The 17166-nt window shown below is 44.2% G+C and overlaps 2 non-coding genes across 2 annotated transcripts; both read right to left on the bottom strand.

Moving 5' to 3' along the window:
• Positions 1–3477: 3477 nt before the first annotated feature.
• On the bottom strand, positions 3478–3549 carry trnaq-uug (transfer RNA glutamine (anticodon UUG)). Its single transcript has one exon. It is a non-coding gene; the product is annotated as a tRNA-Gln (tRNA).
• A 5814-nt stretch (positions 3550–9363) lies between these two features.
• Positions 9364–9435, bottom strand: trnaq-cug (transfer RNA glutamine (anticodon CUG)). Its single transcript has one exon. It is a non-coding gene; the product is annotated as a tRNA-Gln (tRNA).
• Positions 9436–17166: the final 7731 nt, after the last annotated feature.

Here is a 17166-nt window from a genome sequence, read left to right as displayed (position 1 = left end):
TGTGTGTTGCATTAAACTGTTTTGTTGATAATTTTAGAAATAAAATCTGTCAACGTCGAGAAATATCTTCTCATTCCTGTTTAACTGTTTAGTCTGAAATTGACACAAGTTAATAGACATTAGATTATTGGTGGCCCTGCCTATCCTAAATCATTGAATAATAATCAGTTAAGGGAAAGTGTGGTAACAAGTAATGATAGGATCTTTCTCGGCACCTAAACGTAAATGAGACTGATATATATATAACGAGAAGTTACCTGACATAAATACTAACCTGCGTAGTTATTTAATGTCTGACTAATAATACTAACGAGAGACTCACCTTCGTCTTACTAACCGGTATTGTAGTCAATGTGTTTATAACCTTTTTTGTTAATCGATTTGTGTTATCATATGAAATCCCATGGTCTTTGATTTGGTCACGGAAGTGATTTGTTGATCTAGAGTTGAATTTTAATTAGTTCTTCCCTTTTGTATAATTAGTGTAGTGCTACATTTAGTCTTTGTTTTGAATAAATTTGACAATTTATATCTTTGGAATTGGTGTCTGCGTCCAATTATTACAGAAATTGAGTTCTACAAGATTCCAGGATTCGTGATATGGTGACACTATAAATTCACTTCTTTACTTGAAATTTATAAGTGTACCTTACGCTACAATGTTTAACTTGTGAAAATGAGCCTCATTTTAACTGGGCTGAGGAATGTGTGGCTGCTGTTGCAGACTTGCTGGAGTCAGAGGAGGCCCTTCGGGATCAGGGTTGAAAACCACTGCAGGCTATCATAGAAAAAGCTTAATTTCGAAGGATGTTCTGCAGGGTATGATTAAGTCACTTTGAGTGGCTAACTTACGGATAGTGTCATGTTTGGACAGCAGAACTTGTTAACTTGCAAACCGCATCAAAATGGTCTGAAGCTTTCACTTTGAAACAGTTCAAATACTTATTATGGGGCCAAGCAACACATTTGCTGGAAGCCTTTTGTTATTGTTTAGATTTTATTTTCTATTCCTCCAAAACGCATCTTCTCTGAAAATAATGATGCATAGGATGTGTGACCTGCTGTATAAAGTTGTGTTCAGGGTTGTTCAAGAAAAGTGCATTGTTTATATCGTTTGGCCATGTTGGATTGGTCAGAAATAATTTGTGTGCAGTGTAATATATTTTTGTTAAGTAACAGTGTACAAGCAAATTCTCAGTTGAAAATAATTCCTTCTGAAGTTTTTTATTTTATTATTATTTTACTTTTATGGTTGAGTTTTAAGGAGACACTTCTTAGTAGATTTGTGTTCAGTGCAGAACCTTGTAACTCCAATGTCATAAAAAACAAACAAATGAAAAACAATATAGGCAGTCACAGTAACTTGTCAGCTTAAACTGGCTTGGTCAAGCTGCCTCCCTTCTTGAGCTTAAGTTGCTTGACTGGTATACTGGTTTTTCCAGTTTTTCCTCTTTTGTTTCTGGGAGCAACACAGGTGCTTTTGAGTATTGCTCTACAGCCTGCGGGGGTGACTTCAGGATCTCTAGGTAGCACACTGTTTTAGGCAGGCTCCTTTGAGCATCTCCTGGGAGCACACTGACTCATCAAGGCTCAGGAGCTGGACTCCGTTTTTTAGCAGAAGCACCGTCCTCAGATTTGCGAATGCGTTTCTTCCCAGGCACTTTAAAAACCCTGCTGTCCTGACCAGGATCCGTCCCCACTTCCATTCCCGTGTCCCACACACTGCTCAGTGTTGTCTTCACAGTCTCCATCTTTTCAGTCTGGTCACCAGCCCTCTCGCTGCTCACCCCCACTCCACTACCTGATGCCCCGTCCTGCTGCTGTATACTGCCATCCAGTCCAGTTAAACGGCTGTCATCCGTACTGTCTGATGCTCCACAAACATTAGCTGACACACCGCTAACACCTGGGACCTCCACAGTCGGCACGGTACCGCCGCGGTCGGAAGTCCTCTCAGCGCCCACACTCTCCTGTACCTGGACCTCCAGACCCTCACTCTCTTCAACAGCCTCCCCCGCAGCCCCTCTTCTCGCCTCCTCTGCCACTTCGGCTGCTCCGCTAGTAGGGCGGCCGGGCTGCTCACCACTCCCCGACCTGGCCTGCTTGGGCTGACCCCCCCGTCGACTGGGACCAGCACCCTCATCCTGATCCTTCTCGGGGCAATGCCTAACAGTGTGGCCTTCATTACCGCAGTTGAAGCACTTCATAGAATCAGATGTGACAAAGACAACATAATCATTGCCATCAACCTTGAACTTAAGCACAATGTTCAGATCCCCATTTATGTCATTCAAAATCATGAATACCTGACTTCTGAACGAAACAACATGTTTCAACTGCTGTGACTTACACCCCAGCGGTATACGTTTCAAACCCGACATTATCCACCCATGTCTCGCCAGTTCCCTCTCTAATAGGTCGTTTGACAGAAAACGAGGGACATTAGACAAAGTAACTCTCCTGGCCGGAGCTGCTAGTGGGGTGACATTGATCAAAACACCACCGATCACTATACCAGTCTCAACGATACGCGAGACCAACTCAATGCTGCTCAGAAACAGCACAACAGACCCGCTCATACGAGCTGCCGACTTTATATTTTCACAACCGACAACTTGCCCGATCGCCAGAACACACTCCTCCAGGGGCAAAAACTCATCAGAGGTCACTTTAACGCCATGCCGACGTGTTAAAGTCTCGAATAAAAAACTCTGATTCCCCCCCTCCCCGACCCAGCCCCAGACAACCCGATCACTTCGCTGACTGCAGGAGTCAGCTCAGCATGGGGAAACTCTTCAGAAAAACCTCTTACAAAACTGTCAAAGACACATTCAGAAAGAAAGAAAGAAAGAACGAAAAAAGTAGAGGAGAAAAACCACAAACAAACCTGGCAGCAGCAAACATGCACACCTGCACCTCCACACTCACTCCCAACAATCACAGCGGCAGACAGCAAATGTCGATAGTCAATAGTCGATAGATAGATAGATAGATAGATAGATAGATGAGTGAGTCAGTGACAGTGCAGAATCAAATGTCTGGTTGTTACAATAAAAGACATCCTCTTCTATATAGATCGGAGAAAACCAGTGGCCGCGAATCAAGCAAAGGAATCCCGAGTGGCAGGCGAGACCTCTACCACTGTAGAGATAGAGATAGATAGATGAGTGAGTGACAGTGCAGACACAAATGTCTGGTTGTTACAATAATAGCCATCCTCTTCTATATAGATCGGGGAAAACCATTATTTCCAAGAAGGGTTCAACACAGGCACCTTCTCCGTTAAAGCCACGCAGTCGCCACCAGGGGGCCCCAGGCCTCGGTGTTTCAGGAAGGTGAACGCAGCACGCCAACCCGGAGGTCTCGCCACTTCGTCTCCAAGCCTCCCAAGAAGAACGTAAACGGCCCTGATCGCAGACACAGGCCCTCACCCAGGGAGACCACCGCTTTGCCGCCGCTGCCCCAGCCATGGGGCCCAGGTCCCACCGAGACTTGAACTCGGATCGCTGGATTCAAAGTCCAGAGTGCTAACCATTACACCATGGAACCAAGCTTGATGCTCACACTCACGCCAAAGGTTTCTTCTCTACGCACACGTCTCGCTCTGTCGCACGGCCAGGTCCCGAGTGAGCCAAGTTGCGCCCAGAGTGCTGTCTGTGGTGGGTCACTTGCGGCGGGCCTTCCTGGTGACAATGAGATATGCAGTTGCATCTAGGTGTGGTGTCCTGTCCTCTTGGCTTCCTTTGGCAAATATCCAGCCTGGCAAGTGTTGTCTTCCTGAGGAAAGGCAAGCAATGCAATCAAGGAATTCCTGGAACTCTGAGAGATGTTTTTGCTGTTGACGACGTGTCACTTTAGAACAGGACAACATGCATCTCTACTTGACTTGGCACAATCTGTGAGGGTTGGGCCAACACAACCTACGCAATGTGTCCACACATTTGCTCGTGTCTTGAAATACTTGGAATGACCTGTGACCCCATGCCATGCAGAAGTCCACAGCTATGCGGGTCAGCATGCACTGCTCCTCATCCCCAATGTGCCACTTGTAAGAACTGTGTAAAAAGCGACATAGAACGTGATCAGCAAAGAAACACAATTCTCCTGAGAACGGATTTTCTAGGTATCGTCTCACCTGAATGGCAACAGGCTGCTAAAACTATTATCACACGCACATTGCATGTTAAAGTATGTCAGTAAGGGAGTAATTAAAAGGGCAAATGTGTGAAGTGCAAGGAGTGGCCTTTAGTCGCAAGGTAAAAAAGTAGACAGACAAACTAAAAAATGACTTGATACAAATCATTTATTTAGTGCAGACAGACCGCGACCAGACACAATAAACTATTCGCACTCAATATAAATTCACAGCAAAATAGGTTCAGTTCACAATATCCTATAACAAGCTCTATTCAACGAATCGGTTAAACGTTACAAAGGGCATTACACTTGTTGAAAAACAATAGCACACGGATCGAACATGCTATCCTCGCTGTTTTATTCGATTTGATTAGACGACTGAAATGTTTTGTGTGCGGACTGAAAGCACACCTTAGCCGAGCACGATCACAATCTATATCCACAGTTAATTTAAGCAGTATCATATTGTAACCGTTTCAGTTTGTTATCAACCCTTCCGGATCCAAAACCAGGAGTCAGACACCCTTTTCGGTAGACACGCTGTTGACTTCTCACAAGCCCCATCCGCCTTCACAAAGGCAGTGCTAGCAGTGGAAAGAAGGAAGAACTGCAGGAGAAACGCCTGGGGCTATTTAGAGCCCGATTACTCATGTAGCGTTATGTTGGGAACAGAGTCCCTGATAAGAGCATTTGGGCTCTGAGCTGAAGCACTGATCTAAAGAAGACCTCTCCCCCCCCAAAGTTATCAGATTTCCTTAGCTCATCAGCTTGGAACTGGTTTGCATCAAAGTGACAGTTTTGGGGAGGATGGCACCAAGAAGAGGCCAAATAGTTTGGAATTCTGCTATGAGATGTCTGGAGAAAGGGGCCTGTAGGTGATAAAAACTCTTTGAAGTGGACGAGAGCCGAAATCCCGACATAGAGCTACGAACCCGGGCCAACCGGCATTTCCAAAAGATGGCATGGATTGACATCAGTCATAAATCAAGCCCCCCTCCAATAGGACACTGGGGGCTGAAACCGAAATCCAATCTCAAGAACTCAGGAACCAATCACCTATTGATCTGACAGACTATAAGGAACAGCGGACGGTCTTTCTCTCTCTCTCTCTCACCTGAACCAGTAACTCGCTGCCACAGCTCAACCTGTAGCTCTGTTGCCAGAACCGGAACCAGAAACCAACCAAGTCTTTGCCGGCAACAGAAGAGTTAAACTGGGAGAAGGAGATTGAGCCGTACGAAGAATTCTTTTAAAGGACTTTATTAAATAAAGAACTTTACAGACTGCGCTGCCCGCCTGTGCCCACCTGATCAGTGGAGTGAATACAGCTGGACAATTGACTAAGTCGACTGTATACGAAAGTGTCAGTCATTTAAATAGCTATTTGAGTCTTAAGAAACTTGACCCTTGGAACAAACAGGGCCCTGCTTTCCTCAAAGAAGATTTTGTGCACAACCTTGGAGCCTTCAAACCAGTGGAAAATCTGTTTGGAAACGACACTACTTTCGAGAAACCCCAATTTCCAGGTGCATCGACTGAGTGGAAGTTCTTGGACAAAGCCGAACCGGACTGCCTTTGTTCCAAACCACACGGACCTCGTGCCGTGTGCTGTTATCTGAGCCAGAGAGGCCTCTCTGCGACGAAGTTCAGATAAGTTTAACAGTTTGGAGTTCATGATTCATGACATTTGAGAAATCAATTAGAAATGTTAATCTGTGATTCATAACTCTAGAATGTGTAATATCATTTAGTTTTCTTAAATATAAATGTGTGTTGCATTAAACTGTTTTGTTGATAATTTTAGAAATAAAATCTGTCAACGTCGAGAAATATCTTCTCATTCCTGTTTAACTGTTTAGTCTGAAATTGACACAAGTTAATAGACATTAGATTATTGGTGGCCCTGCCTATCCTAAATCATTGAATAATAATCAGTTAAGGGAAAGTGTGGTAACAAGTAATGATAGGATCTTTCTCGGCACCTAAACGTAAATGAGACTGATATATATATAACGAGAAGTTACCTGACATAAATACTAACCTGCGTAGTTATTTAATGTCTGACTAATAATACTAACGAGAGACTCACCTTCGTCTTACTAACCGGTATTGTAGTCAATGTGTTTATAACCTTTTTTGTTAATCGATTTGTGTTATCATATGAAATCCCATGGTCTTTGATTTGGTCACGGAAGTGATTTGTTGATCTAGAGTTGAATTTTAATTAGTTCTTCCCTTTTGTATAATTAGTGTAGTGCTACATTTAGTCTTTGTTTTGAATAAATTTGACAATTTATATCTTTGGAATTGGTGTCTGCGTCCAATTATTACAGAAATTGAGTTCTACAAGATTCCAGGATTCGTGATATGGTGACACTATAAATTCACTTCTTTACTTGAAATTTATAAGTGTACCTTACGCTACAATGTTTAACTTGTGAAAATGAGCCTCATTTTAACTGGGCTGAGGAATGTGTGGCTGCTGTTGCAGACTTGCTGGAGTCAGAGGAGGCCCTTCGGGATCAGGGTTGAAAACCACTGCAGGCTATCATAGAAAAAGCTTAATTTCGAAGGATGTTCTGCAGGGTATGATTAAGTCACTTTGAGTGGCTAACTTACGGATAGTGTCATGTTTGGACAGCAGAACTTGTTAACTTGCAAACCGCATCAAAATGGTCTGAAGCTTTCACTTTGAAACAGTTCAAATACTTATTATGGGGCCAAGCAACACATTTGCTGGAAGCCTTTTGTTATTGTTTAGATTTTATTTTCTATTCCTCCAAAACGCATCTTCTCTGAAAATAATGATGCATAGGATGTGTGACCTGCTGTATAAAGTTGTGTTCAGGGTTGTTCAAGAAAAGTGCATTGTTTATATCGTTTGGCCATGTTGGATTGGTCAGAAATAATTTGTGTGCAGTGTAATATATTTTTGTTAAGTAACAGTGTACAAGCAAACTCTCAGTTGAAAATAATTCCTTCTGAAGTTTTTTATTTTATTATTATTTTACTTTTATGGTTGAGTTTTAAGGAGACACTTCTTAGTAGATTTGTGTTCAGTGCAGAACCTTGTAACTCCAATGTCATAAAAAACAAACAAATGAAAAACAATATAGGCAGTCACAGTAACTTGTCAGCTTAAACTGGCTTGGTCAAGCTGCCTCCCTTCTTGAGCTTAAGTTGCTTGACTGGTATACTGGTTTTTCCAGTTTTTCCTCTTTTGTTTCTGGGAGCAACACAGGTGCTTTTGAGTTGCGGGGGTGACTTCAGGATCTCTAGGTAGCACACTGTTTTAGGCAGGCTCCTTTGAGCATCTCCTGGGAGCACACTGACTCATCAAGGCTCAGGAGCTGGACTCCGTTTTTTAGCAGAAGCACCGTCCTCAGATTTGCGAATGCGTTTCTTCCCAGGCACTTTAAAAACCCTGCTGTCCTGACCAGGATCCGTCCCCACTTCCATTCCCGTGTCCCACACACTGCTCAGTGTTGTCTTCACAGTCTCCATCTTTTCAGTCTGGTCACCAGCCCTCTCGCTGCTCACCCCCACTCCACTACCTGATGCCCCGTCCTGCTGCTGTATACTGCCATCCAGTCCAGTTAAACGGCTGTCATCCGTACTGTCTGATGCTCCACAAACATTAGCTGACACACCGCTAACACCTGGGACCTCCACAGTCGGCACGGTACCGCCGCGGTCGGAAGTCCTCTCAGCGCCCACACTCTCCTGTACCTTGACCTCCAGACCCTCACTCTCTTCAACAGCCTCCCCCGCAGCCCCTCTTCTCGCCTCCTCTGCCACTTCGGCTGCTCCGCTAGTAGGGCGGCCGGGCTGCTCACCACTCCCCGACCTGGCCTGCTTGGGCTGACCCCCCCGTCGACTGGGACCAGCACCCTCATCCTGATCCTTCTCGGGGCAATGCCTAACAGTGTGGCCTTCATTACCGCAGTTGAAGCACTTCATAGAATCAGATGTGACAAAGACAACATAATCATTGCCATCAACCTTGAACTTAAGCACAATGTTCAGATCCCCATTTATGTCATTCAAAATCATGAATACCTGCCTTCTGAACGAAACAACATGTTTCAACTGCTGTGACTTACACCCCAGCGGTATACGTTTCAAACCCGACATTATCCACCCATGTCTCGCCAGTTCCCTCTCTAATAGGTCGTTTGACAGAAAACGAGGGACATTAGACAAAGTAACTCTCCTGGCCGGAGCTGCTAGTGGGGTGACATTGATCAAAACACCACCGATCACTATACCAGTCTCAACGATACGCGAGACCAACTCAATGCTGCTCAGAAACAGCACAACAGACCCGCTCATACGAGCTGCCGACTTTATATTTTCACAACCGACAACTTGCCCGATCGCCAGAACACACTCCTCCACGGGCAAAAACTCATCAGAGGTCACTTTAACGCCATGCCGACGTGTTAAAGTCTCGAATAAAAAACTCTGATTCCCCCCCTCCCCGACCCAGCCCCAGACATCCCGATCGCTTCGCTGACTGCAGGAGTCAGCTCAGCATGGGGAAACTCTTCAGAAAAACCTCTTACAAAACTGTCAAAGACACATTCAGAAAGAAAGAAAGAAAGAACGAAAAAAGTAGAGGAGAAAAACCACAAACAAACCTGGCAGCAGCAAACATGCACACCTGCACCTCCACACTCACTCCCAACAATCACAGCGGCAGACAGCAAATGTCGATAGTCAATAGTCGATAGATAGATAGATAGATAGATAGATGAGTGAGTGAGTGACAGTGCAGAATCAAATGTCTGGTTGTTACAATAAAAGACATCCTCTTCTATATAGATCGGAGAAAACCAGTGGCCGCGAATCAAGCAAAGGAATCCCGAGTGGCAGGCGAGACCTCTACCACTGTAGAGATAGAGATAGATAGATGAGTGAGTGACAGTGCAGACACAAATGTCTGGTTGTTACAATAATAGCCATCCTCTTCTATATAGATCGGGGAAAACCATTATTTCCAAGAAGGGTTCAACACAGGCACCTTCTCCGTTAAAGCCACGCAGTCGCCACCAGGGGGCCCCAGGCCTCGGTGTTTCAGGAAGGTGAACGCAGCACGCCAACCCGGAGGTCTCGCCACTTCGTCTCCAAGCCTCCCAAGAAGAACGTAAACGGCCCTGATCGCAGACACAGGCCCTCACCCAGGGAGACCACCGCTTTGCCGCCGCTGCCCCAGCCATGGGGCCCAGGTCCCACCGAGACTTGAACTCGGATCGCTGGATTCAGAGTCCATAGTGCTAACCATTACACCATGGAACCAAGCTTGATGCTTGTGCTAAAGGTCTCTGCTCTACGCACACGTCTCGCTCTGTCGCACGGCCAGGTCCCGAGTGAGCCAAGTTGCGCCCAGAGTGCTGTCTGTGGTGGGTCACTTGCGGCGGGCCTTCCTGGTGACAATGAGATATGCAGTTGCATCTAGGTGTGGTGTCCTGTCCTCTTGGCTTCCTTTGGCAAATATCCAGCCTGGCAAGTGTTGTCTTCCTGAGGAAAGGCAAGCAATGCAATCAAGGAATTCCTGGAACTCTGAGAGATGTTTTTGCTGTTGACGACGTGTCACTTTAGAACAGGACAACATGCATCTCTACTTGACTTGGCACAATCTGTGAGGGTTGGGCCAACACAACCTACGCAATGTGTCCACACATTTGCTCGTGTCTTGAAATACTTGGAATGACCTGTGACCCCATGCCATGCAGAAGTCCACAGCTATGCGGGTCAGCATGCACTGCTCCTCATCCCCAATGTGCCACTTGTAAGAACTGTGTAAAAAGCGACATAGAACGTGATCAGCAAAGAAACACAATTCTCCTGAGAACGGATTTTCTAGGTATCGTCTCACCTGAATGGCAACAGGCTGCTAAAACTATTATCACACGCACATTGCATGTTAAAGTATGTCAGTAAGGGAGTAATTAAAAGGGCAAATGTGTGAAGTGCAAGGAGTGGCCTTTAGTCGCAAGGTAAAAAAGTAGACAGACAAACTAAAAAATGACTTGATACAAATCATTTATTTAGTGCAGACAGACCGCGACCAGACACAATAAACTATTCGCACTCAATATAAATTCACAGCAAAATAGGTTCAGTTCACAATATCCTATAACAAGCTCTATTCAACGAATCGGTTAAACGTTACAAAGGGCATTACACTTGTTGAAAAACAATAGCACACGGATCGAACATGCTATCCTCGCTGTTTTATTCGATTTGATTAGACGACTGAAATGTTTTGTGTGCGGACTGAAAGCACACCTTAGCCGAGCACGATCACAATCTATATCCACAGTTAATTTAAGCAGTATCATATTGTAACCGTTTCAGTTTGTTATCAACCCTTCCGGATCCAAAACCAGGAGTCAGACACCCTTTTCGGTAGACACGCTGTTGACTTCTCACAAGCCCCATCCGCCTTCACAAAGGCAGTGCTAGCAGTGGAAAGAAGGAAGAACTGCAGGAGAAACGCCTGGGGCTATTTAGAGCCCGATTACTCATGTAGCGTTATGTTGGGAACAGAGTCCCTGATAAGAGCATTTGGGCTCTGAGCTGAAGCACTGATCTAAAGAAGACCTCTCCCCCCCCAAAGTTATCAGATTTCCTTAGCTCATCAGCTTGGAACTGGTTTGCATCAAAGTGACAGTTTTGGGGAGGATGGCACCAAGAAGAGGCCAAATAGTTTGGAATTCTGCTATGAGATGTCTGGAGAAAGGGGCCTGTAGGTGATAAAAACTCTTTGAAGTGGACGAGAGCCGAAATCCCGACATAGAGCTACGAACCCGGGCCAACCGGCATTTCCAAAAGATGGCATGGATTGACATCAGTCATAAATCAAGCCCCCCTCCAATAGGACACTGGGGGCTGAAACCGAAATCCAATCTCAAGAACTCAGGAACCAATCACCTATTGATCTGACAGACTATAAGGAACAGCGGACGGTCTTTCTCTCTCTCTCTCTCACCTGAACCAGTAACTCGCTGCCACAGCTCAACCTGTAGCTCTGTTGCCAGAACCGGAACCAGAAACCAACCAAGTCTTTGCCGGCAACAGAAGAGTTAAACTGGGAGAAGGAGATTGAGCCGTACGAAGAATTCTTTTAAAGGACTTTATTAAATAAAGAACTTTACAGACTGCGCTGCCCGCCTGTGCCCACCTGATCAGTGGAGTGAATACAGCTGGACAATTGACTAAGTCGACTGTATACGAAAGTGTCAGTCATTTAAATAGCTATTTGAGTCTTAAGAAACTTGACCCTTGGAACAAACAGGGCCCTGCTTTCCTCAAAGAAGATTTTGTGCACAACCTTGGAGCCTTCAAACCAGTGGAAAATCTGTTTGGAAACGACACTACTTTCGAGAAACCCCAATTTCCAGGTGCATCGACTGAGTGGAAGTTCTTGGACAAAGCCGAACCGGACTGCCTTTGTTCCAAACCACACGGACCTCGTGCCGTGTGCTGTTATCTGAGCCCGAAGCCAGAGAGGCCTCTCTGCGACGAAGTTCAGATAAGTTTAACAGTTTGGAGTTCATGATTCATGACATTTGAGAAATCAATTAGAAATGTTAATCTGTGATTCATAACTCTAGAATGTGTAATATCATTTAGTTTTCTTAAATATAAATGTGTGTTGCATTAAACTGTTTTGTTGATAATTTTAGAAATAAAATCTGTCAACGTCGAGAAATATCTTCTCATTCCTGTTTAACTGTTTAGTCTGAAATTGACACAAGTTAATAGACATTAGATTATTGGTGGCCCTGCCTATCCTAAATCATTGAATAATAATCAGTTAAGGGAAAGTGTGGTAACAAGTAATGATAGGATCTTTCTCGGCACCTAAACGTAAATGAGACTGATATATATATAACGAGAAGTTACCTGACATAAATACTAACCTGCGTAGTTATTTAATGTCTGACTAAGAATACTAACGAGAGACTCACCTTCGTCTTACTAACCGGTATTGTAGTCAATGTGTTTATAACCTTTTTTGTTAATCGATTTGTGTTATCATATGAAATCCCATGGTCTTTGATTTGGTCACGGAAGTGATTTGTTGATCTAGAGTTGAATTTTAATTAGTTCTTCCCTTTTGTATAATTAGTGTAGTGCTACATTTAGTCTTTGTTTTGAATAAATTTGACAATTTATATCTTTGGAATTGGTGTCTGCGTCCAATTATTACAGAAATTGAGTTCTACAAGATTCCAGGATTCGTGATATGGTGACACTATAAATTCACTTCTTTACTTGAAATTTATAAGTGTACCTTACGCTACAATGTTTAACTTGTGAAAATGAGCCTCATTTTAACTGGGTTGAGGAATGTGTGGCTGCTGTTGCAGACTTGCTGGAGTCAGAGGAGGCCCTTCGGGATCAGGGTTGAAAACCACTGCAGGCTATCATAGAAAAAGCTTAATTTTGAAGGATGTTCTGCAGGGTATGATTAAGTCACTTTGAGTGGCTAACTTACGGATAGTGTCATGTTTGGACAGCAGAACTTGTTAACTTGCAAACCGCATCAAAATGGTCTGAAGCTTTCACTTTGAAACAGTTCAAATACTTATTATGGGGCCAAGCAACACATTTGCTGGAAGCCTTTTGTTATTGTTTAGATTTTATTTTCTATTCCTCCAAAACGCATCTTCTCTGAAAATAATGATGCATAGGATGTGTGACCTGCTGTATAAAGTTGTGTTCAGGGTTGTTCAAGAAAAGTGCATTGTTTATATCGTTTGGCCATGTTGGATTGGTCAGAAATAATTTGTGTGCAGTGTAATATATTTTTGTTAAGTAACAGTGTACAAGCAAACTCTCAGTTGAAAATAATTCCTTCTGAAGTTTTTTATTTTATTATTATTTTACTTTTATGGTTGAGTTTTAAGGAGACACTTCTTAGTAGATTTGTGTTCAGTGCAGAACCTTGTAACTCCAATGTCATAAAAAACAAACAAATGAAAAACAATATAGGCAGTCACAGTAACTTGTCAGCTTAAACTGGCTTGGTCAAGCTGCCTCCCTTCTTGAGCTTAAGTTGCTTGACTGGTATACTGGTTTTTCCAGTTTTTCCTCTTTTGTTTCTGGGAGCAACACAGGTGCTTTTGAGTTGCGGGGGTGACTTCAGGATCTCTAGGTAGCACACTGTTTTAGGCAGGCTCCTTTGAGCATCTCCTGGGAGCACACTGACTCATCAAGGCTCAGGAGCTGGACTCCGTTTTTTAGCAGAAGCACCGTCCTCAGATTTGCGAATGCGTTTCTTCCCAGGCACTTTAAAAACCCTGCTGTCCTGACCAGGATCCGTCCCCACTTCCATTCCCGTGTCCCACACACTGCTCAGTGTTGTCTTCACAGTCTCCATCTTTTCAGTCTGGTCACCAGCCCTCTCGCTGCTCACCCCCACTCCACTACCTGATGCCCCATCCTGCTGCTGTATACTGCCATCCAGTCCAGTTAAACGGCTGTCATCCGTACTGTCTGATGCTCCACAAACATTAGCTGACACACCGCTAACACCTGGGACCTCCACAGTCGGCACGGTACCGCCGCGGTCGGAAGTCCTCTCAGCGCCCACACTCTCCTGTACCTGGACCTCCAGACCCTCACTCTCTTCAACAGCCTCCCCCGCAGCCCCTCTTCTCGCCTCCTCTGCCACTTCGGCTGCTCCGCTAGTAGGGCGGCCGGGCTGCTCACCACTCCCCGACCTGGCCTGCTTGGGCTGACCCCCCCGTCGACTGGGACCAGCACCCTCATCCTGATCCTTCTCGGGGCAATGCCTAACAGTGTGGCCTTCATTACCGCAGTTGAAGCACTTCATAGAATCAGATGTGACAAAGACAACATAATCATTGCCATCAACCTTGAACTTAAGCACAATGTTCAGATCCCCATTTATGTCATTCAAAATCATGAATACCTGCCTTCTGAACGAAACAACATGTTTCAACTGCTGTGACTTACACCCCAGCGGTATACGTTTCAAACCCGACATTATCCACCCATGTCTCGCCAGTTCCCTCTCTAATAGGTCGTTTGACAGAAAACGAGGGACATTAGACAAAGTAACTCTCCTGGCCGGAGCTGCTAGTGGGGTGACATTGATCAAAACACCACCGATCACTATACCAGTCTCAACGATACGCGAGACCAACTCAATGCTGCTCAGAAACAGCACAACAGACCCGCTCATACGAGCTGCCGACTTTATATTTTCACAACCGACAACTTGCCCGATCGCCAGAACACACTCCTCCAGGGGCAAAAACTCATCAGAGGTCACTTTAACGCCATGCCGACGTGTTAAAGTCTCGAATAAAAAACTCTGATTCCCCCCCTCCCCGACCCAGCCCCAGACATCCCGATCACTTCGCTGACTGCAGGAGTCAGCTCAGCATGGGGAAACTCTTCAGAAAAACCTCTTACAAAACTGTCAAAGACACATTCAGAAAGAAAGAAAGAAAGAACGAAAAAAGTAGAGGAGAAAAACCACAAACAAACCTGGCAGCAGCAAACATGCACACCTGCACCTCCACACTCACTCCCAACAATCACAGCGGCAGACAGCAAATGTCGATAGTCAATAGTCGATAGATAGATAGATAGATAGATAGATGAGTGAGTGAGTGACAGTGCAGAATCAAATGTCTGGTTGTTACAATAAAAGACATCCTCTTCTATATAGATCGGAGAAAACCAGTGGTATAGGTATCTAGGTATCTAGGTATCGTCTCACCTGAATGGCAACAGGCTGCTAAAACTATTATCACACGCACATTGCATGTTAAAGTATGTCAGTAAGGGAGTAATTAAAAGGGCAAATGTGTGAAGTGCAAGGAGTGGCCTTTAGTCGCAAGGTAAAAAAGTAGACAGACAAACTAAAAAATGACTTGATACAAATCATTTATTTAGTGCAGACAGACCGCGACCAGACACAATAAACTATTCGCACTCAATATAAATTCACAGCAAAATAGGTTCAGTTCACAATATCCTATAACAAGCTCTATTCAACGAATCGGTTAAACGTTACAAAGGGCATTACACTTGTTGAAAAACAATAGCACACGGATCGAACATGCTATCCTCGCTGTTTTATTCGATTTGATTAGACGACTGAAATGTTTTGTGTGCGGACTGAAAGCACACCTTAGCCGAGCACGATCACAATCTATATCCACAGTTAATTTAAGCAGTATCATATTGTAACCGTTTCAGTTTGTTATCAACCCTTCCGGATCCAAAACCAGGAGTCAGACACCCTTTTCGGTAGACACGCTGTTGACTTCTCACAAGCCCCATCCGCCTTCACAAAGGCAGTGCTAGCAGTGGAAAGAAGGAAGAACTGCAGGAGAAACGCCTGGGGCTATTTAGAGCCCGATTACTCATGTAGCGTTATGTTGGGAACAGAGTCCCTGATAAGAGCATTTGGGCTCTGAGCTGAAGCACTGATCTAAAGAAGACCTCTCCCCCCCCAAAGTTATCAGATTTCCTTAGCTCATCAGCTTGGAACTGGTTTGCATCAAAGTGACAGTTTTGGGGAGGATGGCACCAAGAAGAGGCCAAATAGTTTGGAATTCTGCTATGAGATGTCTGGAGAAAGGGGCCTGTAGGTGATAAAAACTCTTTGAAGTGGACGAGAGCCGAAATCCCGACATAGAGCTACGAACCCGGGCCAACCGGCATTTCCAAAAGATGGCATGGATTGACATCAGTCATAAATCAAGCCCCCCTCCAATAGGACACTGGGGGCTGAAACCGAAATCCAATCTCAAGAACTCAGGAACCAATCACCTATTGATCTGACAGACTATAAGGAACAGCGGACGGTCTTTCTCTCTCTCTCTCTCACCTGAACCAGTAACTCGCTGCCACAGCTCAACCTGTAGCTCTGTTGCCAGAACCGGAACCAGAAACCAACCAAGTCTTTGCCGGCAACAGAAGAGTTAAACTGGGAGAAGGAGATTGAGCCGTACGAAGAATTCTTTTAAAGGACTTTATTAAATAAAGAACTTTACAGACTGCGCTGCCCGCCTGTGCCCACCTGATCAGTGGAGTGAATACAGCTGGACAATTGACTAAGTCGACTGTATACGAAAGTGTCAGTCATTTAAATAGCTATTTGAGTCTTAAGAAACTTGACCCTTGGAACAAACAGGGCCCTGCTTTCCTCAAAGAAGATTTTGTGCACAACCTTGGAGCCTTCAAACCAGTGGAAAATCTGTTTGGAAACGACACTACTTTCGAGAAACCCCAATTTCCAGGTGCATCGACTGAGTGGAAGTTCTTGGACAAAGCCGAACCGGACTGCCTTTGTTCCAAACCACACGGACCTCGTGCCGTGTGCTGTTATCTGAGCCCGAAGCCAGAGAGGCCTCTCTGCGACGAAGTTCAGATAAGTTTAACAGTTTGGAGTTCATGATTCATGACATTTGAGAAATCAATTAGAAATGTTAATCTGTGATTCATAACTCTAGAATGTGTAATATCATTTAGTTTTCTTAAATATAAATGTGTGTTGCATTAAACTGTTTTGTTGATAATTTTAGAAATAAAATCTGTCAACGTCGAGAAATATCTTCTCATTCCTGTTTAACTGTTTAGTCTGAAATTGACACAAGTTAATAGACATTAGATTATTGGTGGCCCTGCCTATCCTAAATCATTGAATAATAATCAGTTAAGGGAAAGTGTGGTAACAAGTAATGATAGGATCTTTCTCGGCACCTAAACGTAAATGAGACTGATATATATATAACGAGAAGTTACCTGACATGAATACTAACCTGCGTAGTTATTTAATGTCTGACTAATAATACTAACGAGAGACTCACCTTCGTCTTACTAACCGGTATTGTAGTCAATGTGTTTATAACCTTTTTTGTTAATCGATTTGTGTTATCATATGAAATCCCATGGTCTTTGATTTGGTCACGGAAGTGATTTGTTGATCTAGAGTTGAATTTTAATTAGTTCTTCCCTTTTGTATAATTAGTGTAGTGC

The sequence above is a fragment of the Amia ocellicauda genome, unplaced genomic scaffold (genome assembly GCF_036373705.1).
Source record: "Amia ocellicauda isolate fAmiCal2 unplaced genomic scaffold, fAmiCal2.hap1 HAP1_SCAFFOLD_174, whole genome shotgun sequence".
Taxonomy (NCBI): domain Eukaryota; kingdom Metazoa; phylum Chordata; class Actinopteri; order Amiiformes; family Amiidae; genus Amia; species Amia ocellicauda.
Note: the sequence above shows the minus strand (reverse complement) of the source record. Positions and strands in the feature narration are given on the sequence as shown.